The sequence below is a fragment of the Syngnathus scovelli genome, chromosome 21 (assembly GCF_024217435.2).
Source record: "Syngnathus scovelli strain Florida chromosome 21, RoL_Ssco_1.2, whole genome shotgun sequence".
NCBI lineage: Eukaryota > Metazoa > Chordata > Actinopteri > Syngnathiformes > Syngnathidae > Syngnathus > Syngnathus scovelli.
In genome coordinates, this window is record NC_090867.1 from 8,266,451 (window position 1) to 8,273,056 (window position 6,606).

The window sequence follows — 6,606 nt, forward strand, 5'->3', positions numbered from 1 at the left end:
ACAGTTTGAGGTCGATTAACAGCAAAGTTGCAGCGGTGCCTTTAGCGTGCGCAAATATTTGACTCCAAATGAGACGGGTAGCACGGTCACTCGGAAAATAGATATGAATAAGCCAGCCGTCGACTCGACTATCATCCCTTAGTGACGACTGGGAATATTCTGAAGTCTTTCCGCCGCTAATGTCCTTCAAGGTGAAAAGCATGCATAATTCAGTCAAGCGTTCTGACACAAGTGAGCAGGGGGCTCATATTGGGGCGGAAATAAATCCACGGCTGACAGTGACGCGCCGAATAGTCATCGGCGGACGTTCCTGATTTCGCAAAGACTCGGCGTGGACGCCGGGCCCGCCGCCGCGCGCTAACACGGCCTCGGCGAATAAAACAAATAAAGTTCCCGTTGCAGCAGCGTTTCATCACGCATCACACCATGCAAATGTGTTACATGACATTTTCCATTTGCGGGGAAGCGAGGGAGGGTGAAAGGAATTTTTTTCACGGAAATTTTTTAGCGCCATATGCCCGTTTGCCAGGGGGAGGGTGGCGGAACACCAAGGGTGGGCTCGGCAAGGCAACAAGGCAACGCGTAATTTCCTTGTACAATTGGGGCGAGCGACCTGCTGTTACGTTCCAAAATGAAATTAAAGTAGCGCCGTATCGCTTTAAAAATGCGACAAGGGTTTGAGATCTTGACAGTCCCTCTCATGCGGGCGACCTTGCGCGTGCCCCCTCACCCCCAGACTCACAGCTGCCACTCAAAATGGCAACCTCAAAGCCCCCCTTGTCTTTACGTGGGGGTGTTGAGGGGGGAGGGAGTCACGTTTATTAGCTACTTAGCAAGCGGCTAAATGCTACATAATGCATGAGGTTGCACAATGCTTAATTACATCAGCGTGATTGGGATTCCTCATTGCGGTGTTTGATGGCGGCTCCCCGGGGAAGACGTATAATTGCAGACTTGTTTTCGTTTAGACTGGCCTGCAGTGGAGCGGGGATTAAAAGTCAGCCATCGGCGAAGGTAAGTCCATATATTGTACATAAAATACTAATAGGGAATGCCTTTTGATAGCAAATAAAGTGTTCCCCTAATTATCCATGGAAGAGGCGTGAAGGCTGCAGAGGAAAGTATTCACTTTGATACCTGGCCGCCGGAGTTTTTGATCCGATTGTTACAGGGGACAAATCGCACACGTGGCCAATTAAAATGTACGAGATGACATTGTGGGCTTTGTAAATGCAGGTGGGCTTAAAAGTGGGAGGCTAAATGAGGCTTGTTGGAAGTGGTGAAAGGCGAGAAGTTTTTTTCTTTTCTTTTTTTAAACTATCATATTCATCTTTAATGAGCAGGCAGAGGAAACCTTCTGTTCCCATTCTTGACTGCAGCCGCGGCTCATGACGGACACGCTAATTGACTTTTTTTATTGCCCAATCTTTAGCGCTGTAATGAAGTTGGGACTGTTATGTTTCTCTCATTACCTTTTCATTAAAGATATGAGCGGGAAATGGGTGTTGCCATAGCGATGCTCCGCCACCAGCAGCGGGTAAAAGAGCTTGCATTGTTTACTCTTCTGGCAAAATGGCCACGACGTCCTTATTTAGACCACATTGCCGCTCTTTGTCCCTAAGAGCCAATGACTCAATTTCATTCGAGATAGAAAATATTTTCTTTGGCCTTGGGGGAGGCCTGCACTCGACACTCGACATCGCAAGATCACAATGATCATATATTTTTAGTGTCGGATAGCGAGGCAGCCATTTTGGGCCCTAAAGTAACCAAATATGGTTCCCAGCTTGCAAAGAGCTACTTGAGTCTCTGATGTGATGCCCTTTTTATTTATTACCCTTCAAATGAGACAATCTCGTCTTCTAACGAGCTCTCATTTATTTTTTTGCTTAATCGCCTCCGAGGCCATAAAAGCGACGCGTCTCGTTCACAGTTTGATGCCAACGTCCATCTGCGCGCGCCAGAAACACTCTGTTAACGCTAGGGAGGGAAATTAAACGGAGAAGTTAGCAGATGCCGTCGTTTGGAGAAATGTCTCCAGCGTGGCGAGAGAGGGAGAGCGAGAGACGTTTGCACGTTTCCTTGTGAAACAAACAAAAAAAACAAAAACAATTACTCCAGAATGAGTCAATATTTGCTCAGCGGAGAACACGTGTAAATGAGCCTAATGCTTTTTATCAACGCGCCGACACAACTGGAGTACAGCACCCCCTCTCCTCCAGCAAAAAATACCGATGAGAGGCTCGTAAAAGGCGGTCGAGCAAAACTTACCCGCCATTTTGGCTCCAAATGTGAACGCCGTTTGAAGGTCTTTTCATTTGCATCCTAATGCCGCGCCCTTGTTGCCATTAATTTACAGCGCCGGGGCGCGGAGGGGGAATGGTTCATCCTTAAGACTGCCGAGGGAGCAAAAACATAATAACATTAGTACTTTGCCTCACATGAATAACGCCGATAAAACATGCACGTCAAAGTGAAGGCCAAATCAGGTTCAGGCAGAGTATCAGTAAACAATATACAAGGCTTTTTCAAAGGAAAAACAAAAATGGATTCTAATGGAGAACTGCATGCCCTCACCTGTCACAGGTCTATTGAAACAATTTGAATGAATTATGCAAATAATGATCATGTTGAAGAGAAGGCCAATTTGTGTTCAGATTGCGTTGAGGAAATGCTAAGATGTCAAGCGTTCTTCATTTCTGCTTCCAAGTATTTATAATTTGTCTTTTTTCCAAAAATATGGCTCCTTGCAGATACTCAATTGACAGCCATGAGGGACTGAATGTGATTTCATTATTAGCCCCACTCGGACTTGCTTAGTATGTACCACGAGCACCTTTCACCCTTGGGTGGCAGCGGTTAATTACTTCAGCTCATTACTAGCTGAGCCGTCGCCCCAAAAAAAAAAAAAAAAACACGCAGGGGTGTCGGTTTTGCTGCTTGTTTACGCTGTGGAATTATTGCAGCGCCTGGAAGTGGAATGATTACACAAAAATGTTGAGGCAGATGCAGAGTTATTATCCTCTGGATTGATGAAAGGGACTGTTCAAGCAAAAAAAAAAAAAAAATTATATAATCTCCTTGTAAAGTAATCCTAATAAGTGGTGTCGCCTTGCAGATATTTGTTACTCCTGCACGAATACGATCAATGCTAATGAGTTGACGGTGTGTTTTGGGGATTGTTTAAAATACCTCCAATATTTCAAAAGGTCACCTTGTTGACCTGTGAGTTTGCAGTTTACGACATTTTGCCTTTTTATTGCAGCAAAGCAGATTCGGCGGTACCTACGTCGTGGGCGGGATCGAAACTCAAGACAAAGGTCACGCTCCATGTTTACATTGTGTGCATCTGGCGTCCTACGCAGCTTCTCTCTCTCTCTCTCGAGCTGACACTTGAACCTCCCCCGAGCTCCCAATGGTTGAAATGTACTGTATATTACAGCGAGGGAGGGGGGGGGGGCTTCTTTTAATAGTGTAACACGCATAGCCGTTCCTTTCAGCCCCTTTTCCAAGTACAGCCAATACATTTTAATCCCATTTGCCAGGCAATTTAAATTCATCCAATTTCACAGATTAACACTTTGTGCCACCTCTCCTGTTTTGACATGAAAGCCGCCCTTTGCGTTCCTTCATACGTCGGCTTACTTCCTTCGCCAGCTCCGTTTCCACAGCGACCGTCCGATGATGCCGGGGGATTCGTCCCTCATTGGCTTGCGCGTGGTGGCGTTAGGCAAACGGACACTGCTCACACTCTTTATAAAATTTGGGGTTTTTTCAAAGTTGGTATCTTTCCATGGGAATGCATCGGGAATTTACAAAATTAAAGGTTGGCGCCTAAAATTAAACTAAACTATATATATGTATTTTTTGTTTTATTTGACACTCCAACAATTTGCTGCTTTCAGAGATCTTTTTGCAGAAAGCGTTAAAAAAGTAACACTGATGGTTTTAATTTAGCGCCTCCCGCCTCCCTCGAGCGAGCCTGATGATGTCTGCTTGGCAGCGCAAAAAAAGTTATTAATGGCGCAATAAGAAGTCAGCAAGCTCGGGCTTGGCGGATACTCGCACGGCGTAATGATTTTTCCAGAGACAAGCTGAAGGCTGGTGTCCATTTTTCTACCCGTCTTCTATTTAGATTGTTTTTAACGCAGTGATGGAGCAAGTGGCACAAATGTTGCAATATTTCATTACTGTGTTTTTTTTTTTTTTTTTTATCCTTATTGAAAACTCAAGATGGCGGTCGTTTATTTTGTGCCACAGGCAAGCCTCATTTTTTTTTTTTTGGTCCCCTCCTTCTGTCCATTACCTCCACACCAGACTGCGTCTCCCAGCAGGACGCCACTTCCGCTCTTGCCGCACTCGCTGGCTCCTGCCCGGCAGCGCTGCTGCTCCAGGAAAACTTCACACAACATGGTGACCCTTCAACTGCCAGAGTCCTTTCTGTCAAAAAAAAAAGCACAAAACAAAATTGAACATGGGAAAAAACTTCTGGAGCTACCAGGAAATTTGAATATGTGCAGGCTAATGTGAAATTTTAAGACTATCATCAGGACACGATGAAATAGGATCACATACTGCTAAGTACTACAACTGCTAATTATATTAAAAAGAAAACACTTCAATGCACCACCTTTATCCTTTACAGCTTTTTAATTGACCTGACACTTTTTTTTACTTAGGGAGAGCGAGCCAACCATTTTTTCCAGTTCATACTTGCAATAAAGAGTTTGCAAAGTACCATCTTAAAGTATTCATCTCGGCATTCTATCAGAGAAACTGTCCTGCCTCTACGAGCGCATGCATCAAAGACACTAATCAATATCAATAGAGTAATAAATGTATCAGCCGGGCTGAAGATAATGCGGCGTTCTTGCGCTGTTTGCTTTTGGATTGAATGCTGTTTGAAGTCTCATTGATTGTGGGCGGTGGAGGGGTTAACGGCGCGCCCGTATCCCGCCATCCATCTCCCGCTCGCATTTCCACGTCAGGGATGATTCATGGAGGGTCCAGAGAGCGTTAACGGCATATTTCTTCCACTCTCCTCGTGAACGACAACGCGTCACAACGTAAAAGATAAGGCTATGAAAATAAACAACAAAAGCTCGCCGGGGGAAACAAATTGGGTGTCGCTGCAATAATAAAGCGCATTTTCCATCAAAGCACTCTAAAGTCATAAACGGGCAAGCGTCTTGGATTTTATGTGCGTCTTGTCGTTTGAAAACGCTGCATTGTAATTGAAAAGGCCCCCTTTTTTCAATCTGGGATGTTTTAACGATGGAAATTGGCACGATTTGGGGAGGCCATCAACTCAACAGCCCAAATTTGATATTCTGTTATATTGCGATCATATGCTGTTGCAGACCAACATTAAAACAACAAAAAACCCCAAATTATTTTCATGCCTTTGATTTGAAGTAGCAAAGTCCATTAGCACAGCTCGGTGTATCTCCATGTCGATCTTGTTTCAATAATTACAACATCGTTCATTAATCGCTAGCTTTGATGAGATGGCGACGACCCCTTTTGATTAGCTGCATCCGGCACCCTTTTTGATCCCTATTAAAAGGTTGAAATAAGTTTTTCTTTTTTGAAGGAACTTGAATTTAAAAAAAATGGTCGACAAGGAATTAAAAGAAAGGAGGTCACAAATCAGCGGGAGAGCAACAATAAAATGAGCATATTAAAAGGCGTAGCTGGCCGACGGATGCTAATGAAGCAATGTTTACATGTTTGTTTCTGCGGCTAAACAAAGATAAGACATGTTTACCGGGGGGGGGGGGGGGGGGGGGGGGGGGGGGGGAATCTAAACACCAGCAACGACATGACAGCTTTCTTCTCGACACGCAACAATGACACCCTCATTTGCATATTAATGACAGGAGGGAAGTGGACGGGAGGAAGTTGTCGTGGCCTACATATATCAACGCAGTGATATCATAGGTCCGTACAAATGGCGGTTAGACGTTAACATATTGTGCCGAAGCATCAAACTTATGACTCACTAATCGACTTTTAAACACCACGATGGAATAAATGATTGCACTTTCGCCCCCCAAATTAGGGATGAAGAAAATGAACGACGATGTTTGTCTGTGGTCGTATCGCTTCTGCACGAATGACTCTGCAACTATGAGCAGAGAACTATGGGCTACTTTATAGGAGTGTTATCACGTTAAAGAATTTCGTGCACCAGAATTGCAGCCATTGTGCACGTGTTTATTAGATTGGCTTTGAATGTTAACTATGCTGTGGTTGACACATTTGTTGAAAAAAATCACTTCGCTGTTATTGACGCATAATAGTTTGTTAGTTAGGACACACAGTAACATGAAAACGACTTGTTTTACAATCTTTTAAGGAAAGATGGGCCGAAGAAGATGTTAAAATGTGAGGGTGGTGTGGCATCTTGCACGACACAATATTTTGCAGCAAAAAGCAAGCATATGCATTGCTGACTGTCAGATAAGGATCGTCAGAGTGCAAATCTGCTTGAGGCTGAGAGATGCTTTGGCCATATGAGTAAAAAGAGGAGGAGAGAGGGGGGCTTCTTGGTTTATGTCATTGGCTTGAACGAGCCAAGACCCCGCCTTGATAAAAAAAAAGAGA